This window comes from Hylobates moloch, unplaced genomic scaffold (assembly GCF_009828535.3).
Source record: "Hylobates moloch isolate HMO894 unplaced genomic scaffold, HMol_V3 SCAFFOLD_11, whole genome shotgun sequence".
In the NCBI taxonomy this organism is placed as follows: Eukaryota; Metazoa; Chordata; class Mammalia; order Primates; family Hylobatidae; genus Hylobates; species Hylobates moloch.
This window is the reverse complement of record NW_026652286.1, coordinates 55,274,525-55,295,909: the sequence shown is the minus strand read 5'-3', so window position 1 is coordinate 55,295,909 and position 21,385 is coordinate 55,274,525. Positions and strand designations below refer to the sequence as shown.

At 40.7% G+C, this 21,385-nt stretch overlaps 1 long non-coding RNA gene across 2 annotated transcripts; it reads right to left on the bottom strand.

The window, feature by feature from the left end:
• Positions 1–213: 213 nt before the first annotated feature.
• On the bottom strand, positions 214–21,368 carry LOC116476759 (uncharacterized). 2 transcript variants are annotated; one of them, XR_009215628.1, is made up of 3 exons: positions 21,232–21,368; positions 19,928–20,755; positions 214–1,467 (listed from the first exon to the last, which is right to left on the bottom strand). It is a non-coding gene; the product is annotated as an uncharacterized LOC116476759 (long non-coding RNA). The 2 variants fall into 2 exon arrangements; XR_009215627.1 differs by lacking the exon at positions 214–1,467 and having other exon boundaries at positions 10,691–20,073; positions 20,574–20,755.
• Positions 21,369–21,385: the final 17 nt, after the last annotated feature.

Here is a 21,385-nt window from a genome sequence, read left to right as displayed (position 1 = left end):
TGGCAGTCTATTGGAATAGAGTGCAGACTTTGGAGTCAAATCAGCCAGGGTTCAAAGTCCTAGCTTTCCAATAGTGCTGGGCAAATTGTATAATCTCTAAATTTCAGTTTTCTTATTGACAAATTAGGGAACAAGAATATTAACAGTATTTTAAGGAGTTGTTATAAAGATTAAATGAGAAATATGAGTGATGTGCATGTAATGCCCTTGGAACAGTGCCTTTGCTCATAGTAAGCATTCAAATGTTAGCTACAAATGGTGTGGCTTGTGGCAAGTGAACAATGGAGATTCTATCACTCTCCATCCAGAAAGTTTATGTAAAAATTTAAGAGCCCCTGGTGTGTAGTAAGTACTCAAAACAACAATCCATTTGATCAATGAACTCCCTGTTTCCCGCTTTAATAATAATAGTAAACAACTGGAGTTTCCAACATCACAAACCTAGGTGAGAGTCAGTTTTGCAGTCATGTATAAAAGGGAAACCATTATTGAAGATTAGGCAAGCATCCAAATAGCTGTTCTGGCTAGACTATATTAGGCCTAAAGATTCTACAGCAAGGTAGGCTGGGTGTGGTGGCTCACGCCTGTAATCCCAGCACTTTGGGAGGCCGAGGTGAGCAGTTCACGAGGTCAGGAGATCAAGACCATCCTGGCTAACACGGGGAAACCCCATCTATACTAAAAATACAAAAAAAAAAAAAAAATTAGCTGGGCGTGGTGGTGGGCACCTGTAATCCCAGCTACTTGGGAGGCTGAGGCAGGAGAATGGCGTGAACCCAGGAGGCGGAGCTTGGAGTAAGTGGAGCTTGCGCCACTGCACTCCAGCTTGGGCGAGAGAGCGAGACTCCGTCTCAAAAAAAAAAAAAAAAAGAAAAAATTCTATAGCAAGGTACGGACCAGGTGGATACTTTGAAAACTTTGTAATTTACACAGCACTTAGTTTTCCTTTCACCAATTTGACCTTCACAACTTTATGGGGTAGTTCTCATACCATATTTGGAATTTTTTAAGAATACTTGTTTTACATGTCATTCTCCTCCACTAAAAGACAAGAAAATTTTTTTTCCTCATCTTCTTCTATCCAGATAAAATTTCACATACAAGGACAATGGTCTAGCAGAGCTCAAAGTGAGTTTTTTTTCTTTTTCTTCTTCTTGAGACGGAGTCTCACTCTATTGCCCAGGCTGGAGTGCAGCGGTGTGATCTTGATTCACTGCAACCTCGGCTCACTGCAACCTCTGCCTCCCAGGTTCAAGTGATTCTCGTGCTTCAGCCTCCCGAGCAGCTAGAATTACAGGTGTGTGCCACCATGCCAGGCTAATTTTTGTAGTTTTAGTAGAGACGGGGTTTCGTCATGTTGGCCAGGCTGGTCTCCAACTCCTGACCTCAGGTGATCCACCTGCCTCGGCCTCCCGAAGTGCTGGGATTACAGGCCTGAGCAACCACGTTTGGCCTCAAAGTGAGTTTCTGAATGGGGAGAGGTACAAAAAGAAATAGGAATCATTCCACCTAGAAAGCCAGACATATGCTACCCATGAAAAAATTTATCTGTAAAATCACATAATTTGTACTTCAAAAAACTAAAAAAGATAAAGTATATAATGCTGATCTTTTGGTTGTAGTACACATTAATGAACCTAAAAGCAAATTGGATGGAATTTCCACTCATAAAAAGGAAGACTGAACATGACCATTTGTTAATGGTCAGGAGGCATGGTGTGATTTTCTCAAGTCTATAAAGGACCAATAAAGCATGGCAGAACCATATAGCACTATAAATTAATGGAACTATGCTTTTAGTCTGCCTGGATACCCAGGGATGTTTCCAGGGCTGAGTTCTTGGGTCATGTGAATGGATTACATAGCGGCTGCAAACAGTTTAAAATCATGGGTTTTACACAAATATAGATGTGGGAATGGTTAGAGTGAGGGGAGGGACTTGGCTGTTTCCTTTTATATGTGGCAGGGGAGGGAGGTAACATCCTGGATGTAGCCACAGCTTTTATAAAATTTTGATAAGTCCATGGATCCAAAACATTAAGAAACACTACTATACGCATGATAAAAATCCCTACTTATTCAATAAACATTCATCAAACACTTACTACATAGAGACATTATGCTGTCTTTGTCCTCATAATGGAGGATAACATGCAAAACAAAAATTCTGAATAATTCCAGTGATTTATGGCATAAAGTCATTTTTTTCTTCTTGCTATCAATACAAGCAGACTCCCTTTGTGATGTCTTTCTACATGCTTATCTCAATGATCTAAAGAAGATCCATGTTATAAAGTGTCTAATACATAGTATATCCTCAAATGTTAGTTCCTTGCCTTTCACTTATCAATTTAAAGCCACATTTATCTTCTCCCCTTCTTCCTCTCTCTAGTGTTTCTTTTAATTTTTATTGAAATGAGATCCTGCTGTAGGAATATGTTATCCAGAGTCAGAGCAGGAGGCATGGTGTGATTTTACCATATCTACGCACCTATAAAGTACAGCAGCAGTACAAAAGCGCTTAAATAACGTAGGTTAAATATCAAACGTTTAGACATATAAAAGGTATGGAATGAATAGTGGCTAATAAAAATAAACAACAAAAAAATCAAATCAGAACAGCAGCTGCAGACTCAAAGGACGTATGAATAGAAAAAACACTGGTAAGTTTTCACAGGTTTCATACTCATGAATTATGAAAACTACAAGGAAGTTTAGAGTATGTAAGTCATTCTATACATGAGAAGACTGAGGGTCATACAGCTCTATCTACTTGAAGCCAATTCAGATCAGGCTTAACTTTGCTATGCAGCTTCTGACATCAAACTACATGAAATGTGAAGAGATCATAATGCTTGCTAGAATTCGGTTATTGATATCCTAAATGTGTCTCTCTAGTTAAAACTAGAGGACAAAAGCTTAGGGGAAAAAAACTAACACATAAACACAAGGGTTTTGCTTCTAGCTGGAGAACTCAGAAATGGACCTTGGTATATACTCAGTCCAACGTTACTATTTTACAGATTATGAAATTGAGGCCCAGAAAGGGGGAGTGACTTTTTTTTTTTTTCTTTAGACGGAGTTTTTGCACTTGTCACCCAGGCTGGAGTGCAATGGCACCATCTCGGCTCACTGCGACCTCTGCCTCCTGGGTTCAAGCGATTCTCCTGCCTCAGCCTCCCAAGTAGCTGGGATTACAGGCACCCACCACCATGCCTGGCTGATTTTTTTTATTTTTAGTAGAGACGGGGTTTCACCATGTTGGTCAGGCTCGTTTTGAACTCTGACTTCAGGTGATCCACCCGCCTCAGCCTTCCAAAGTGCTGGGATTACAGCCATGAGCCACTACTCCCGGCTGGGGAAGTGACTTTTGAAGAGTAACTTACTTATTCTGTATAAGTTCAGTACAGAATTCCAGGTCTGAAGCTCCCGATTAAGTTAGATCATTTTTTACATAAAGGTCACCCCTCTACAGGACTCATCACTTTCTTTGGTGCCCTCTATCTTTGAGAATCTAGGTCTCTTATATTACTCAGAACACACTACCCATATCTATCCTTCCATGCGCATTGTTCCATCTCAGGCCCTAATCTCCTCCTTAAGCCTTCAATCCCATCCTCTATCTAATCAAACACACACACCCTTTACCTTTTCTGAGTCCTAATTCTTTTTCTTTCTTTTATTTTTTGAGACAAGATCTCACTATGTGCTCAGTCTGGTCTTGAACTACTGAGCCCAGGCCTCAGCCTCCTGGGTAGCTGGGACTATTGGCTTATGCCACAATGCCAGGTGGAGTCCTAATTCTCCTCAACAGTTTAAACTACAAGCTAAGGTACTAATGATCAATAATGGTATAATTTAGCATTTCCTTGCTTATATTTCTACAAGGCTATTTGAAATGGCACTGTCTTAACCCAAAAAAGCATACTTTTTTGAATAAGGAATAACTATATGAAACATTTAAAGTGTTTTTTTGTTTTTGTTTTTGTTTTAGACAGAGTGTCACTCTGTAGCCCACTCACAGGGTGGAGTGCAGTGGTGTGATCTCGGCTGATTGCAACCTCCACCTCCCAGGTTCAAGCAATTCTCCTGCCTCAGCCTCCCTAGTAGCTGGGACTACTGGTGCACTCCAGGAGCACTGGCCCAAACGTTACTTTTTGAAAAATAACCATTTTTAATCACAATAATTATGAGACAGCTCAAGAGGATTTTTTTTGAGGTGACAGAATTGTTTTGTATCTCGATTATGGTGGTGGTTATATGATTCTTTGCATTTGTCAAAACTCATAGAATTGTATACCAAAATACGTAAATTTAAAAATTAACAAGACTTTTTTAAAAGAGGAAGAAAGTAATTGCATAGTCTACTGATGCCCCTTAGTTTTCCTGCCCAGAGGCAATCACAAGGCAATACTGGTCTTCTAAACAATCAGCAGGGTGTGGTGGCTCACACCTGTAATCCCAGCGCTTTGGGAAGCCAAGGCAGGAAGACTGCTGGAGCTGTGGAGTTTGAGACCAGCCTGGGCAACATGGCAAAACCCTGTCACTACAAAAACTTAGCCAGGCATGGTGGTACGCATCTGTAGTCCCAACTACTCAGGAGGCTGAGGTGGGAGGATCACTTCAGCCTGGGAGGCGGGGGCTGCAGTGAGCCAAGATTGCACCACTGCACTCTAGCCTGGGTGACAGAGCCAGGCCCTGTCTCAAAAAGAAAAGAAAAGAAAAGAATTCTTTTTAACAGGAGAAAAAGCATACAAAATTATTTTTTATTGATACATACATAATAGATGTATATAATTTGGGGTACATGTGACAATTTTATACATTTATGTAATTTGTAAAGATCAAATCAGTGTACTAAGAATGACATTGTAATGCTAGAAATGTAGTCACTGAGGCAGACTTATTGGACAGATGTTTTTGGAAATGACGACTTTTTAGTCCTTGTAAGCTGATAAATCCACTATTCTACTCAAGGTAAGGTTGGTACTTATTGGGGCAAATGAAAATGAGAAAATTAGGGAGTAAGGTCTGGGGAAGATAAGTGAGAATTAACACTGACACTAAAATTTTAACATACAGGGACTGGAGCCAAAACAATAAATACATTTAAAAAAGAAAAGACTGCATAAGAATAAAAATGTGATTGTTTTCAAAGGTTACAGATTTTACTTCCAGGGCTGTGCTGAGAAAGCATCCTGCTTGATAGCATACGTGGAATCAAATATTCTCTCCCCTTCCTACTAATATTACTCATAAGTCTAATTCAATTTTTATACAGTTCTTAGTGTTTTTTCAGTTATATGTCATTCATGCCAATATATCCATTTTACCCATTTAATTGATGCTGAATGATTACTAAATGTAGAATTAATAGTTCTGGTATTTTATTGCCATTACAATATTTATATTATTCTACTGTAGCTTTTTTGGCTTGCAGATCTATTTTCCACCTCTCCCTGCCAAAACTGTCAGACTCATATTGGCATGTCTGTGTTTATTTATCTTGGAATCCCTAGAACCTACCTTGTATATTATCTGACACCTAGTGGATACCGAATGAATATTTGCTGAAGAAACAAAAGCCCTGTTTTAAGCAGAAGGAAATGTGAATACAAATATGGTTGAGCTCCTGCTTTTAAAAGAACTTACAACTTGCTGGTCATGTACAGTCAATATAATTAGTAGGACACACACGGGTGAGTAAATAGAGGACAAAGGGTAGAGAAAGACTGAATGTAGTCCAATTACATGGAAACAACTTATCTTAACATTCTATTACAAACATTAGTGCTAGGGTATGTAACAGGAGACCCTTTACTGTCCTTTCATAGACCTGTGCTGATGATAGAAAACCTTACTGGATGACAGGAAAATAGATTGGATAGATATAGCATATCTAAAAATGTTCTAATTGTATTTTATTTTTAAAGAAACTGAGGATGAAACAGCCATTGACAAGACTGCATATTCTTGGAATCTGTTATCATAAAGAATAAGGTCCTAAAGGAAAACAATTTATTTCACTAAAAAACGAGTCTGACTGGGCGCAGTGGCCAGCACTTTGGGCCGAGGTGGGCGGATCACTTGAGGCCAGGAGTTCAAGACCAGCCTGGCCAACATGGGGAAACCCTGTCTGAACCAAAAGTACAAAATTAGCTGGGTGTGGTGGCGCAGTGCATAGTCCTGGCTACTCCGGAGGCTGAGGCAGGAGAATCACTTGAACCTGGGAGGCAGAGGTTGCAGTGAGCCGAGATCGCACCACTGCACTCCAGCCTGAGCAACAGAGCAAACTCTATCTCAAACAAACAAACAGAAAAAAATCCCCTAGTCTTTCTGGAGATATTTCATAGGCTTCTTTCAGAAGATAAACTTAAGTGTTAACAGTAATGGCTTTATGGTCATAGCATTAACTACATGATGACATAAAGCTCAACCAACAATACATAATGTTTTATTCTCCAATACTATGGTCCTCTCCTTATCCTTTAACACACTAGTTCTGATGTACTGAGAATCGAGGACTCCAATTCAATTTCCTATTGAGGCGAGGTAGGATTTCATCAAGAAATGTTATATTTCCTTGATTGTCTGAAACACATCACTTTGCTAGTGCAAAATCTGTCACAAAAGAATTGGATAAGTGGGAGGGGGGTGTAAATTGTTAAAGGACTAAGCAATCCATCAGAGTTTTATAATTTAACAACTTATTTATCCATTAAGCAATTATTTCATGCCTACTGCTTATGTGCCAAGCAGAAGAAAATAGCATATTACCTACTGGTAACAATAACATGTGGCTGCCAAGGCAGCTTAGTGGTTTATGAGCCAGTCATTTTGCAGCAGTACTAAAAGGGAGGGAGAGTTAGAAGGTAAAATCAAGTTGCTTCTTAGATGTTATCATCAGCTTTTGGGGAGCATCGTGAATTTTTTTTATTTTTTATTTTTAGTTGAGAGACAAGGTCTTGCTCTGTAGCCCAAGTTGGAGTGCAGTGGCATGATCATGGCTCACTGCAGCCTCAACCTCTTGGGCTCAAGTGATCCTCTCACCTTAGCCTCCCCAGTAGCAAGGACTACCGGCATGTGCCACCACAACCAGCTAATTTTTAAATTTATTGTCGAGATAAGGTCTCCCTATGTTGTCCAGGCTGGTCACAAGCTCCTGGGCTTAAGCAATCCTCCTGCCTTGACTTCTCAAAGTGCTAGGATTACAGGCATGAAAATGTTCATTCATTTGTTGTGTACCAAGTGTAATGGATATAGTCAAGCTTGGATATTAAAACCTATACATTCAGATATTAATAAAGGAGCTACATCCTCCCCCAACCTCATCCCTGATGAAACAAATGAAAATTTAGTAATTTTGAAAAAGTATCTTAGTCTTCACCATGAGAAAAATGAGATCTTCCTAAATTCACCTTATAGTGTAAATATTTTGATTTTAAATTATATAGGGTAAGGCATCACAAATTTTTCACTGCTTAGGTGTCTACAGATTTCAATCAGGCTTTGGATACAACAGTGAAGAAGACTGTTAAAAAATTTTAACCAGCGTTCTTAATTAGGAGTTTATAGATGAATTAAAGGGGTCCATTACATCTCTCTTTTGAGACAGGGTTGGGCTCTGTTGCCCAGGCTGGAGTGCAGTGGAGTGATCTCGGCTCACAGCAATCTTCGCCTCCCTGGTTCAAGTGATTTTCCTGCCTCAGCCTTGTGAGTAGCTGGGACTACAGGCAGGCCACCATGCCAGGCTAATTTTTTTTATTTTTAGTAGAGACAGGGTTTCGTCATGTTGGCCAGGCTGGTCTCGAACTCGTGGGCTCAAATGATCTGCCCACTTTGGCCTCCCAAAGTGCTAGGATTACAGGCATGAGCCACCATGCCCGGCATCTATTTTCAATAACTTCTAATAAAATGTAAACAGAGCCAACCAATCACAGTAGTAATGTGACTGTCACAATTAAACTGATATTTCCATATCACATTACAATTGTTGCAGATAAGTTGAAATATTTATGTTCACCGCACTACTGTGTTGAAATTATAGTAGGGCCACTGCTAGATCTTATTCATTAATAAACCACATATATTTCTATATCAAATATTTTTTTGGTAACTATTTCAATATTCTTGGATCCTTTTGTAATTCAATGTACTGTACTTTATATGTTTAAAGGCTTTTTTTTTTAAAAAAAGGCGGTCCACAGACTTCACTAGATTGACAAAGAGGTCCATGACACTAAAAAAGTTAAAAGTAAAATGGTTTAGACGGCCATAGCCATCTGTACCTCTAGGGGCCTTATACTTCATATTTACTCAACGCATACTTACAGAATAATTTAAAGTTGGTTGAAATTGTGCCCCCCAAATAGTAATACTTTGGTTGTCTATAATAGAGTACTGTAGAGTTGCTTCTTATTCAAAAGCTTCCCCCCCTTTTTTTTTTTTTGAGACAGTCTTGCTCTGTCACCAGGCTGGAGTACAGCGGCGCGATCTTGGCTCACTGCAACCTCTGCCTCTGAGGCGATTCCCCTGTCTCAGCCTCACGAGTAGCTGGGACTACAAGCGCGTGTCACCATGCCTGGCTGTTTTTGTATTTTACTAGAGATGGAGTTTCACCATGTTGGCCAGGATGGTCTCTATCTCCTGATCTCGTGATCCGCCTGCCTCGGCCTCCCAAAGTGCTGGGATTACAGGTGTGAGCCACCACGCCTGGCCATTCAAAAACTTTTCTAAAAAAATCAAATGCTTTAGATCAAGCTTTTTCCACACTTCGGCCCAGGACAGCTTTGAATGCAGCTCAACACAAATTCATAAACTTTGCTAAAACATTGCTTTTGTGATTCTTTTTAAAAACTCATCAGCTATCATTAGTGTTAGTGTATTTTATGTGTGGCGCAAGACAATTCTTCCAATGTGTCCCAAGGAAGCCAGAAGATTGGCTGCCCCTGATTTAGATGAAACATAGAATGGATCATAGTTTATTTCCCCAAAAGAACTTTATTATACATCTTTCTATATAAGCAATACTTGCTCATGTGGCTGGACTATATTCTTTACTGAATATCATTTTAAAACCATTTTAAAATATATTTTTGAGACAGGGTCTAACTCTGACACCAAGGCTGGAATGCAGTGGTGTGATCTTGGCTTACTCCAACCTCCACCTCCTAGGCTCAAGCGATCCTTCCACTTCAGACTTCCCAGTAGCCAGGACCACAGGCACACACCACGATGCCTCTACTTTTTTTTTTTGTATTTTTGGTAGAGACAGGGTTTCGCCATGTTGCCCAGGCTGATTTCGAACTCCTGAGCTCAAGCAATCGACTCACCTCAGCCTCCCAGAGTGCCGGGATTACAGGCGTGAGGTGCCACACCTGGCTCCCCAAAATACGTATTTTTAAGAGACAGGCTCTCACAATTTTGCCCAGGCTGGTCTCTAACTCCTGGGCTCAGGCAACCCTCCCACATTGGCCTCCCGAAGTGTTGGCATTATAGGCGTGAGCCATCACACCTGGCCTCTTTGTTGAATAACTATGTACATGCAAACATTAAAAATTTTGGCAGGCCGGGTGCGGTGGCTCACGCCTGTAATCCCAGCACTTTGGGAGGCCATGGCGGGTGGATCATGAAGTCAGGAGATCGAGACCATCCTGGCTAACACAGTGAAACCCCGTCTCCACTAAATATACAAAAAATTCTCCAGGCGTGGTGGCGGCCGCCTGTAGTCCCAGCTACTCCAGAGGCTGAGGCAGGAGAATGGCGTGAGCCCGGGAGGCGGAGCATGCAGCCAGCCGAGATCGGGCCACTGCACTCCAGCCTCGGGGACAGAGCGAGACTCCATCTCAAAAAAGAAAAAAGAAAAAAAAAACAACACTGAAAAAAAAATTTGGCATCTCTGTCTTGGAATTGCAGCAATAAGGGGTACTGGAGCACAATTTAAATAAGAGTGATTTAGAACTATTTACCTTGGTGCTTTCAAATAAAATTAGGAATTGAATTAGGTGGAAAAATAAACTAGTAGCTTATTAAAAATGCAGACTTTAAAAATCATACATTGTGATGATTAATACTAAATGTCAACTTGATTGAAGGATGCAAAATATTGATCCTGGGTTTGCCTGTAAGGGTGTTGCCAAAGGAGATTAACATTTGAGTCAGTGGGCTGGGGAAGGCCGACCCACCCTCAATCTGGTGGGCACAATCTAATCAGCTACCAGCATGGATAGAATATAAGCAGGCAGAAAGACGTGAAGAGGAGAGACTGGCTTAGCCTCCCAGCTTCCATCTTTCTTCCATGCTGGTTGCTTCCTGCCCTCAAACATTGGACTCCCAAGTTCTTCAGTTTTCAGACTCAGACTGGCTCTCTCTTCTCAAGCTTACAGACAGCCTACTGTGGGACCTTGTGATCGTGTAAGTTAGTACTTAATAAACTTAATAAATATGTATGTGTGTATATATATTTATCTCTTATTAGTTCTGTCCCTCCAGGGAACCCTAATACATACATTGTATAGAAAGAAATGCAGATACCTAGAACCCTCAGATTTTTTTTTTTTTTTTTTTTTGAGACGGAGTCTCCCTCTGTCGTCCAGGCTGGAGTGCAGTGGTGCAATCTCGGCTCACTGCAAGCTCCGCCTCCCGGGTTCACGCCATTCTCCTGCCTCAGCCTCTCCGAGTAGCTGGGACTACAGGCGCCCGCCACCACGCCCGGCTAATTTTTTTTGTATTTTTAGTAGAGACGGGGTTTCACCGTGGTCTCGATCTCCTGACCTCATGATCCGCCCGCCTCGGCCTCCCAAAGTGCTGGGATTACAAGCGTGAGCCACCGCGCCCGGCCGAACCCTCAGATTTTTAAGCAGTATATTCTGGTTGGGAAATCAAAATCTGCATTTAGCATATATCCCAGGAGATTCTGATGTTGGTAGTTTGCAGACCATGCTACAGAACTAATATTACAGAAAACCTTGTATTTGGTGCTCTCTTAAATCTTACCTCCTTTTAAAGATATGGACGGCTTCAAAACCTAAATTTCCCAAAGTAGACATAGTTGCTAACTATCAGATCAAGAATTTAGAATCCACAACTGACCCTAAAGCAATTCTTAGCTATGCCTTTGGACTTTTTACAGTTCTAACACTCTTTAAATGGGCCACAGTGCTTGTACTTACTTCAGGTATTTGCCTATCAAATCTTGAAAATGGTTATATTGGCTGGGTGCGATGGCTCACGTCTGTAATCCCAGCACTTTGGGGGGCAGAGGCGGGCACACCACTAGGTTAGGAGTTCGAGACCAGCCTGGCCAACATAGTGAAACCCCGTCTCTATCAAAAATACAAAAATTAGCCAGGTGTAGTGGCACATGCCTACAGTCCCAGCTACTCGGGATGGTGGGGTGGGGGAATTGCCTGAACCCAGGAGGCAGAGGTTGCAGTGTAGCCATTGCACTCCAGCCTGGGTGAGAGTGAGACTGTCTCTAAATAAATAGAAAATGGTTATATTACTCAGGTAATACCTTATCTCAATTTTTAAACTGTCAGTGATAGAAGTAGACAGTTGAAGTTTATATACGCATATGCAATATTTGGTATATATAGTATTATTTACTAAGATAGGTATTTTGGTAAAGTTAAAACTGAGGGGACATTGCTTTATAACATCTAAGGTACAGAAAATCATACTTCTCATAATAAAGAATTTTTTTAATAGATGTATTTTCAGTGAATTCTAGTTAAAAACATTTTTTTTGGCCTCAGAGTGATCTCACATGTGATAGTACTTAATATATCCATTTAATTCTTACAGCAACCTAGCGAGGAAGATTTTACCCCTACTTCACAGACAAAACTAAGGCAGAGTTAAATAACTTGCTTATAGTCAACAGTGATTGGCCGAAGTGTCATTTTAATCCTAGGTGACTGGCTCTGAAGTCTACATTTTAAGTTGCTACACCATACTACCTTTTGGGTACTTATTAAGCATTTTTCATCTATTTCCTTAATTCTTTTTTATTTAATCCCCGAATGATGAACATGCTTAAAATCATGTAATGTGCTTAGATTCAAACGCAAGATTTTTGTTGCTAAACCCAAACTCTTAATGACTAACAACTTCCCATGATCATGGAGTAACGACCTTAGGTGGCTTTATTAATCATAATGTATAGTAGTATAAATACTGTGATAGGCTGTATTTCTATTTTGACTTTAACTAGTACACAAATATTTTAATAGCATGTCCCTACCAGGGTTCTAAGATGAATGAATTACTTTCCAATTATTTGTAAATTGTTAAATGCATTTTAAGTGAACTCTATCTACCACAGTACCAAGCTATTCTCTAAAAGTTTAGTGTTATCTCAAACAACAAGGGACTATACATAGCTTTTGTTTCTACTTATGTCTAGGCACATTAAATGGACCTGTATGAAGTTGCATCTCTTACCTGACTGAGCAGATATTAAGCTAAAATTAACATTAGGTTACAGGTGTGTCAAATAGCTCTCTAAATCTGGGTATAATATGGGCCCATGACAATAAACAATTACCATTAAACATTATTTTCATATCTCTCCCTCCCTCCAGTGACAGATTGCTGGACCCAAAGTTTTATATTCAGCAGGAACAGGCAGGCACTGGCTTAGACACAAAATTAGGTTTTAGCCTAAATTTTTGAGATTTGGGGAGTCACACTGGATGTATGGGACTCTGCACCTAAGTTCAAAATGTGTTAACTTGTGGCAGAGCAACAAAACTAGCAGGTCACATTTTGTTTTTTCTTTGAAATGCCTCAGGTTATTCCTTCTGGTGCACATCTCATGAGAGCAAATTAAATCACATTTGGACATACCAGGTTACAGTGCCAGGCTCTAGTAATAAACAACTTCTTTTGACTTTTATGATACTGAATCCCTACCTGTCTTGGTTATTCCCTTCTTTTTACTGAAACAGGGCCTTACTCTTACCCAGGCTGGAACACAATGGCACCATCATAGCTCACTGCAACCTACGACTCTTGGGCTCAAGTGATCCTCCTGCCTCAGCCTCCTGCGTAGCTAAGACTACAGGCACATGCCACCATGCTCGGCTTTTTTTCTTTTTTTTCCCCTGAGATGGAGCCTCGTCCTGCTGCCCAGGATGGGGTACAATGGCACGATCTCGGCTCAGTGCCTCTGCCTCCTGGGTTTTAAGTGATTCTCCTGCCTCAGCCTCCTGAGTAGCTGGGATTACAAGCACCTGCCATCAAGCCCAGCTAAGTTTTGCATTTTTAGTAGAGATGGGTTTTCACCATGTTGGCCAAGTTGGTCTTGAACTTCTGACCTCAAGTGATTCACCTGCCTCGGCCTCCCAAAGTGCTGGGGTTATTGGTGTGAGACATCATGCTTGTTCAACTGTTTCCTTTTTACTGACTTCTTTCCATTTATTCTGCCAGTTAAATCTCTCAAGACATAAAGCAGCTTATTTACTGAATTTGAATTATTTATGTTATTGGGTAATGGATTGAGGAGGACTTCAGGTAATGGACGTTAGTTCATAACTGTCAGAATTCGGTTACTTTTTATGGAGGGCTTTGTTGCCTTAAGGTGTCAGTTTCTTTCCTTGTGCATTTTTCTGTATTTATACAATTAAACCATCTTCATGTAAGTAATCAAATCAATCATCTCAGATTTCTCTTCCTCCAGGTAATGTGTATTGATAAACATAGCTGGGCAACAACACAGACAAATCCTGTTCACATTTAACATTCTGGTTCAACTGAGCATCAGTTTTCTCTAACAGTGGTGGTGAGGATCCTAGTTAGGTTTGGCAAGGAAGTATTAATGACACAGGTGTGAAAAGCAAACGCCATTTTTCAGAACCAAGTTAATTTCTCAAAAGAAGCTGAGACATTATCATTGCCATGTGTTTTTGGAATTAAGAATCATAAATATGCACTATTCTTGGGAGTACAAGTTTGGTTAAATAGGCAGCTATGAAAAGCCTGGCAAACAGGAGCTATAGGAAAGAAAAACAATCAAACAAAAATCAATTATTATGTAGAAGAGAATTACAAAAGTACTTCAGAACTCTTCTCCCTTCCTCCTGGCTGGATTTCAGGACAGGGCAGAATTTTGTGTCCTTGAATTCCTTTAAAAAGTTATCAGACTGAGGTACAGTATGATTTTGGCCCCTAAGTAGGGAAAATTTAAATATGCTTATGCCTCTTCTCCTGTCTTAAATCCTTACAATCCTGCCCTCTCCAACCCACTATTTCTTGCCTTTTTCAGAGCCAAACTTCTTAAAAGTTTAAGTACCTACTTCTTTTCTCATTCCCATTTGTTCACTTCTCAAACCTCTGAAATCCGGCTTCTCCTCACTACTACATTAATTCAGTTTATCTGGAAAATGAGACAATCCAGCAACTCTTCACAGGGAAATGCACTGCCAGTTGAAAAATAACAAAATTTGCCCATAAATTGTCTCAAGAGCAGCAAGAAACAGAAGCAAAACAATTTTAGAAAGACACATAAACATGAATACTGAAAATAGAACAGTCATAGGAATGAAACTCAAGAAAGAGGCATAATGCCCAACATTAAAGATATACAGAGTAAACAGCTGAAATGGAGACTCTTGCATTTAGACTGCCAAATGTAAAAACAAATAAATGTAAACAGTTTATCACCAAAATAACACTTTAAACTGTTGAGACTGCATAAATGTACCATACTACTGTTAGTATTCCATAGAAATAGCACCTGACCAGTATGTCATTTAGATTACACATATGGAACATGCTAGTTAGCTGCAGTATTTTAATTGCAATGAAAGCACTCTGTATCTCTGCAATAGCATACTTTTATACATTACCACTTAAAGGCAAAAACAAAATTCTTCAGTTGTTTTATTTCAGGATATTTAAAAACTTAAGTTTTCCTGGTTTTCCTACATAAAATACAAAACATTCACAAGGAAGTGGCAGAATATGCTAATAATTGAGCCTAGAGAATACACACTGTGCAGTTTTACAGGGACAAGTACTAAGTAACTATAGAAGCTGTCACTTAATACCATATAAATGGCTAGAAGCCCCAGTATACGACTGTAGTCCTAGTTACTTCAGTGGCTGAGGTAGGATCGCTTGAACCCAGGAGTCTGTGGCTGTCATTTGCTATGATCATGCTTGTGAATAGCCAATGCACTCCACATGGCTAGACCCCATCTCAAATAAATAAATAAATAAATAAATAAATAAATAAAGAAAGAAAGAAAGAAAGAAAGAAAGAAAGAAAGAAAGAAAGAAAATGGCTAAAAGTTTGGTCGGAGAGGGTAGGGGAGGAAAGCTGTTCTATTTTGGCTTAGTCTTAAAAAAAATGTATCACTTAGGTATCTCAAGGATTACAGTTACTGAATTTTATCTTCTGGTGCTGGAGCAGCTCGTCTCCAAGGTATTCAGTTTGATAAGCACCTATGTGTTATATTCCTGAAATCAGGAGTTAGGTGTAAGAAGGTGACTTTGAACATTCCTTAAAAGCTTTAACCTGGCCGGGCGCGGTGGCTCAAGCCTGTAATCCCAGCACTTTGGGAGGCCGAGGCGGGTGGATCACGAGGTCAGGAGATCGAGACCATCCTGGCTAACACGGTGAAACCCCGTCTCTACTAAAAAATACAAAAAAATTAGCCGGGCGTGTTGGTGGGCGCCTGTGGTCCCAGCTACTTGGGAGGCTGAGGCAGGAGAATGTCGTGAATCCAGGAGGTGGAGGTTGCGGTGAGCTGAGATCGCGCCACCGCACTCCAGCCTGGGGGACAGAGAAAGACTCCGTCTCAAAAAAAAAAAAAAAGCTTTAACCTTTAAGCAAGTTTATGTATAGGCAGCACCCTCAGATTCTACATCAAATAAGGCTTCATGAATACATGAATACATAACTGCATACAGCTGAACATCTCTGCATGTTTGAATTTCCTTAAGTGGCTATATTCATGAACATATTTACACTTGGTAAGTTCATCTTCATATATTTATCCTTGCAAAGAAATGTTTTTGGCTGGGCAAGGTGGCTCACACCTGTAATCCCAGCACTTTGGGAGGCTGAGGCGGGTGGATCACGAGGTCAGGAGTTTGAGACCAGCCTGACCAACATGATGAAACCCGTCTCTAATAAAAATACAAAACTTAGCTGGGCATGGTGGCACGTGCCTGTAATCCCAGCCAGTCAGGAGGCTGAGGCAAGAGAATCACTTGAACCCAGGAGGCGGAGATTGCAGTGAGTCGAGATCGTACCACTGTACTCCAGCCTAGGCAACAGACTCCATCTCAAAAAAAAAAAAAAGTTTTCTAGTGCTCCCTTAATTATCCAAACCTGTAAAAAAATTGAGAAATAAAGTAATAGAGGACTCTCTTTTCCTGTTAATCACTACTATGAACATTTGGATTTCAAATCCTGACCTTGGGATATTTATTGCATTTATCTTCAGCAGCATATTAAGCAGCTAAAATTATGTAAATTCGTTTCAAACTCAAGTTGGGTTACTAAGACTAAAAAGCACACTTTTTATTTTCCTGAGTATTGTTAATTAAAAGTAAAAATAAAAGTTTTCTCATTGTCCAGAATGAATTAAAGATTTTCCCTAGAGGACAGGCATAGTGGCTCACTCCTGTAATCCCAGCACTTTGGGAGGCAGAGGCAGGCAGATCACTTGAGGTCAAGAGTTCCAGACCAGCCTGGCCAACATGGTGAAACCCTGTCTCTACTAAAAATACAAAAATTAGCCGGGTGCGGTAGTGTCTGCCTATAGTCCCAGCTACTTGGGAGGCTGAGGCAGAAGAATTGCTTGAACCTGGGAGGCGGAGGTTACAGTTAGTCGAGATTGTGCCACTGCACTCCAGCCTGGGCAACAGAGCAAGGCTCTGTCTCAAAAAAAAAAAAAAAAAAGTAATCTGTTAGATCTGTTAGCAAGATTGATTATATAATGGTACACTTGATGGGAATTAGGCACATACCGATATATTCCTGTATGAACTCAAGTCACTTAACCAGACCACTTCCTAAGCTGTAAAGAAGCTTTGAATGCTAAATGCTTATCTGAAACCATTCGGAAAAGCAAAGTTTATTAATACCACCCTGAAGTATCTGAAGCTCATAATCATTTAAATTAGGAACGTAAGCTCCTCTATTAAAAGGAAAATGTGTATTTTCTTGTTGAAACATAAAATATAAAGCATATTTCATGTGTACTACTGTCTTAAAAATTGAGAGTCCAACATTAAAATTAAACAAGTGTTGAACTGCATTATACAAGAAATCAAAATCCTAGAGTATCATGACAAAAAAAAATCCACTGTTTAAAGAGTAAAGAGAAACAGTGGTGAGCTTCTGTAGCATTAAAGACACTGAACAGGTAAGATAATTGGATTCTAATTCTGCCCTGCCTTTTGCCATCAATGTACAGTGTGACCACTGGCAATTTTTAATTTCACTGTGTGCATGCCCATTTCCTTATCTGTAAAACATGGGCTAAGGAATTTGTAAGATTTTTCAGCTCTAAAAAGGGGTCTCTGTGACCTAAAAGATATTCTATTATAATATCATTTGTTCAAATATCATAAATATTAACATCAATAACTTAAAAATTCAAGACTTGGGGCAAGAAAATTTTTATTTTCAGAAAATTCTAAACAATATATTGTCTCTAGACACTTCAGCTTTTAAGTTTCTGCATAACTATCATAATTTTACCACAGCATTGAGCTCTTACTAGGTGTCTCTTAACATTAGACTTTCTTAATATTAGGCTAAACCCTCATTCTAAGAAATATACAGGTTCGTCAGTATATCATGGTTGGTCCTTTTTTTTTTTTTTTTTAAAACGGGAGTTTTGCTCTTATTGCCTAGGCTAGAGTGCATTCGCGCAATCTCGGATCACTGCGACCTCCGCCTTCCAGTTTCAAGCGAATTCTCCTGCCTCAGCCTCCCAAGTTGCTGGGATTACAGGCGCCCGCCACCACGCCCAGTTAATTTTTTGTATTTTTAGTAGAGACGGGGTTTCACCATGTTGGTCAGGCTGGTCTCGAACTGCTGACCTTGTGATCCACCTGCCTCAGCTCGGCCCCAAAGTGCTGGGATTACAGGCATGAGCCACCGTGCCTGGCCCGGTTGGTCCTCTTAAGGCTAAAACTGATCTCATCTCCTCTAACTCCCCTCTCCCTCCCACAATTGCCATGTGTAAACAGTTCACAGGTAAATTCCTTATCTACACATTTTCAGAATTCATTCACGGGTATAATTAGCAATAAACCTAAAATCTTTCTCAAAGCTTTTGTTATTGTGTGACTTACTGCAAAAATACAAATACAGGATGTAGGGGACTACTCCACCCAATTCTTGTAGACTCACCTATAGTTTTAAAAACACAATACTTGGTTCTAACCCTGGAGATTTCAACAGGGATGGGAAGATAATAGCCATATACTTTTAGAGCTCTATAGGTTATCCTGACACCTCTATTGAAAAAAACCCTTGCTCTAACAGCAATTGGCTTCATACTCTTAAATGAGCTACCTATAATTTTAATACAAATCAATGTCCTAATTCTCTTTATTATTTTTTTGAGATAGGGTCTTGCTGTGTTGCCCAGGCTGGAGTACAGTGGCTCAGTCTCTGCTCACTGCCACCCCCACCTCCCCAGTTCAAGCGATTCTCCTGCCTCAGCCACCCTAGTAGCTGGTATTACAGGCGCACGCCACCACACCTGGCTAACTTTTCTATTTCTTGGACACGGGGTTTCGCCATGTTGGCCAGGCTGGTCTTGAACTCCTGGCCCCAAGTGATGTGGCCATCTCGGCCTCCCAAAGTGCTAGGATTACAGGTGTCAGCCACTGCGCCAGGCCCCAATTCTTTTTTGAGAGATGAAAAGCTTTAACTCCTCTAGATATTCCTAATTCCACTTTAACAATGTTTTCCTAACCAGCAGTGTTTCTCTGGGACACTGACGTTATTTTTTCAGAAGCTGGCCTCCCCAACTCCTCAAATATTAATTTTATAAATAAAATTTATAAAGACTGCAGGATTTTTCCATCTTTATGGTCAGATGTCCATTAGATATAAGGATAGAAAAACTTCAAACTACCCAAACACATGACAAATTATAGAAATCACCATATTTTACAGGTATCACTTTTCAAACACAAGCTTTCTTTCTTTTTTAAAAACAGACATAGTCTCACTGTTGCCCAGATTGGAGTACAGTGACACAATCATAGCTCACTGCAGCCTCAAACTAATGGGATCAAGTGATCCTCCTGCCTCAGCCTCCCAAGTAGCTAAGCCTACAGGCATGCACTACTATGCCCAGCTCACACAAAAGGTTTCTGAGTAATGTGTTGCTCTTTTTCCCTGCAATTTGTCTTCCATATAACTCAAACTGACAAGGCTATGGCTTACATAAAGAAATATATTATAAAATGAACAAGACTCATGATAAGTTTACATGAGAATACACCTGAAACACCAACCGTGAAAAATAATTGAAGAGCTTGAAATTAAGCCTAAGTGTAAATCTCTGTTAAGCTTACAACATTACAATAGTTAAATCGAAGGTTAGAAAGAAAATGGTAGACATTGTTCCTTTTCCTGTACTTACCACCATTACTTAGAGAAGTTTCTGAATAACAAAAACTTTGAGCCTTTTTCATTGTTGTATTCAGGGATGACACCAACACATAACTACTTCTGCTTAAAAATCAAACTCATTGATCTTGACTTGTTCCCAGAAACATGACACATAAGATCATTTTTCGAAAAAGTGTTTTTGTAATTACCATCTGCATACATCTGAGAGACTGTTTCTAACATGTTTAGGTCATTTTTAATCATTCTATCTAGCCTTTCTTTGCTATGAGGATCTATTTTTAATTTTATTCGCTCCTAACATAGAGGGGAAGTGCATACCTTCAATGACGCAAAATAACTGGTTAATTTTGTTTCAGAATAATGTGCAAAAGGGAAGGGAGGAAACAGCACAAAGTATATCAGTATTTTTACACATCAGACACCTTCAGGAAGAAACGACATTTCTCATCTTAGTGTGACAGACTCTGAAAAAGAACACACAGCATTGTTTCAGTGACACAACAAAAAAAGTACAGTTCGTTTTGAGATACTGTGCAAAATCACTCAAAAGACAATTAACTTTGGTTTCAGTCACTTCGTTAAAAAAAAAATTTATCCATGACCGATGTTACTCCGGAACCTACTGCCAGACGTCAGAAGGCCAATCATCAATAATACCCCACCTCTCCCCCCTTTTCTGAGACACAGGCTCGCTCTGTCGCCCAGGCTGGAGCACAGTGGTAGGATCGAGGCTCACTGCAGCCTCAACCTCCCGGGCTCAAGCGATCCTCCCACCTCAGCCTCTAGTGTAGCTGCAACTACAGGGGTACGCCACCATGCCCAGCTAATTTTTTTGTTTAATGTTTTTGTAGAGACGGTACGGGGTCTCCGTATGTTGCCCAGGCTGGGGTTGAACTCCTAGAATCATGCTATCTCCCCGCCTCTGCCCCCAAAGTGCTGGGATTAAAGGCATGAGCGACTGCACCTGGCCAATATCCCCTTTGAACATCTGCTTTCGCTGGTTGGTAAAAAAGTGTCATTTTGAATTTAGTGTTACTCCTTCAGGCTGTTCCTTCTCTCTTCTTACTTGCAGGGCCAAAGCAACGTTTCTTTCCAGCTTGGCCACCTTTCAACAACGATTTCTTCGGACGCCTTTGTTAATCATTCCTGTATGAAAAATCAGGGAATCTGAAGCCTTGGGGAGAGTGAAGGGGGGTTGGAAAACAAACGGTAAAACAAAAACGCATTTCGGAGGACTACCCCAACTCTGCGGGTGGAAGTGGGCTTCCCCGAATAAAGGCGAGGGTCGCCGCCTAGGGTCCTCGCACCTCAACAAAAGACACCAACTCTCTCAACTGTACTGTTAACCGATCTAAATTATACTCCAGGCCCAAAAGTAAACAGACTCTCTCAATCTCTTAGCTAAAAAACGGAGAAGGAAGCGTAGGGCCCCATGCAACCCCTTCAGGAGCTGAGACCGAGGCTCACTGGGCCTCTGGATGCCGCTTCCAGTCAGTCCCGCCGTACATCAGTCCCCAGCACGGCCTCCACCCTCTGGTTCCCAGGTTCGTGCCCGCGGCTATCCGACCAGGTAGTCCTCCACCTCACCGTCCCCACTGAACCATCACTTGACTTCCGCGCACCCCTAAAACCTCTGCCCGGCTCCGCAGAATCGTCCCAGTACTCCTAACATGGCGGCCGAGTCCCCTTTGCTCCTTCACTCTGGGCGCGTCCGACTTGGAGCCTTTTGGGCATTGTAGTTCCGACGGTTGCCTCGGTATCCCTCCAGTACGCAAG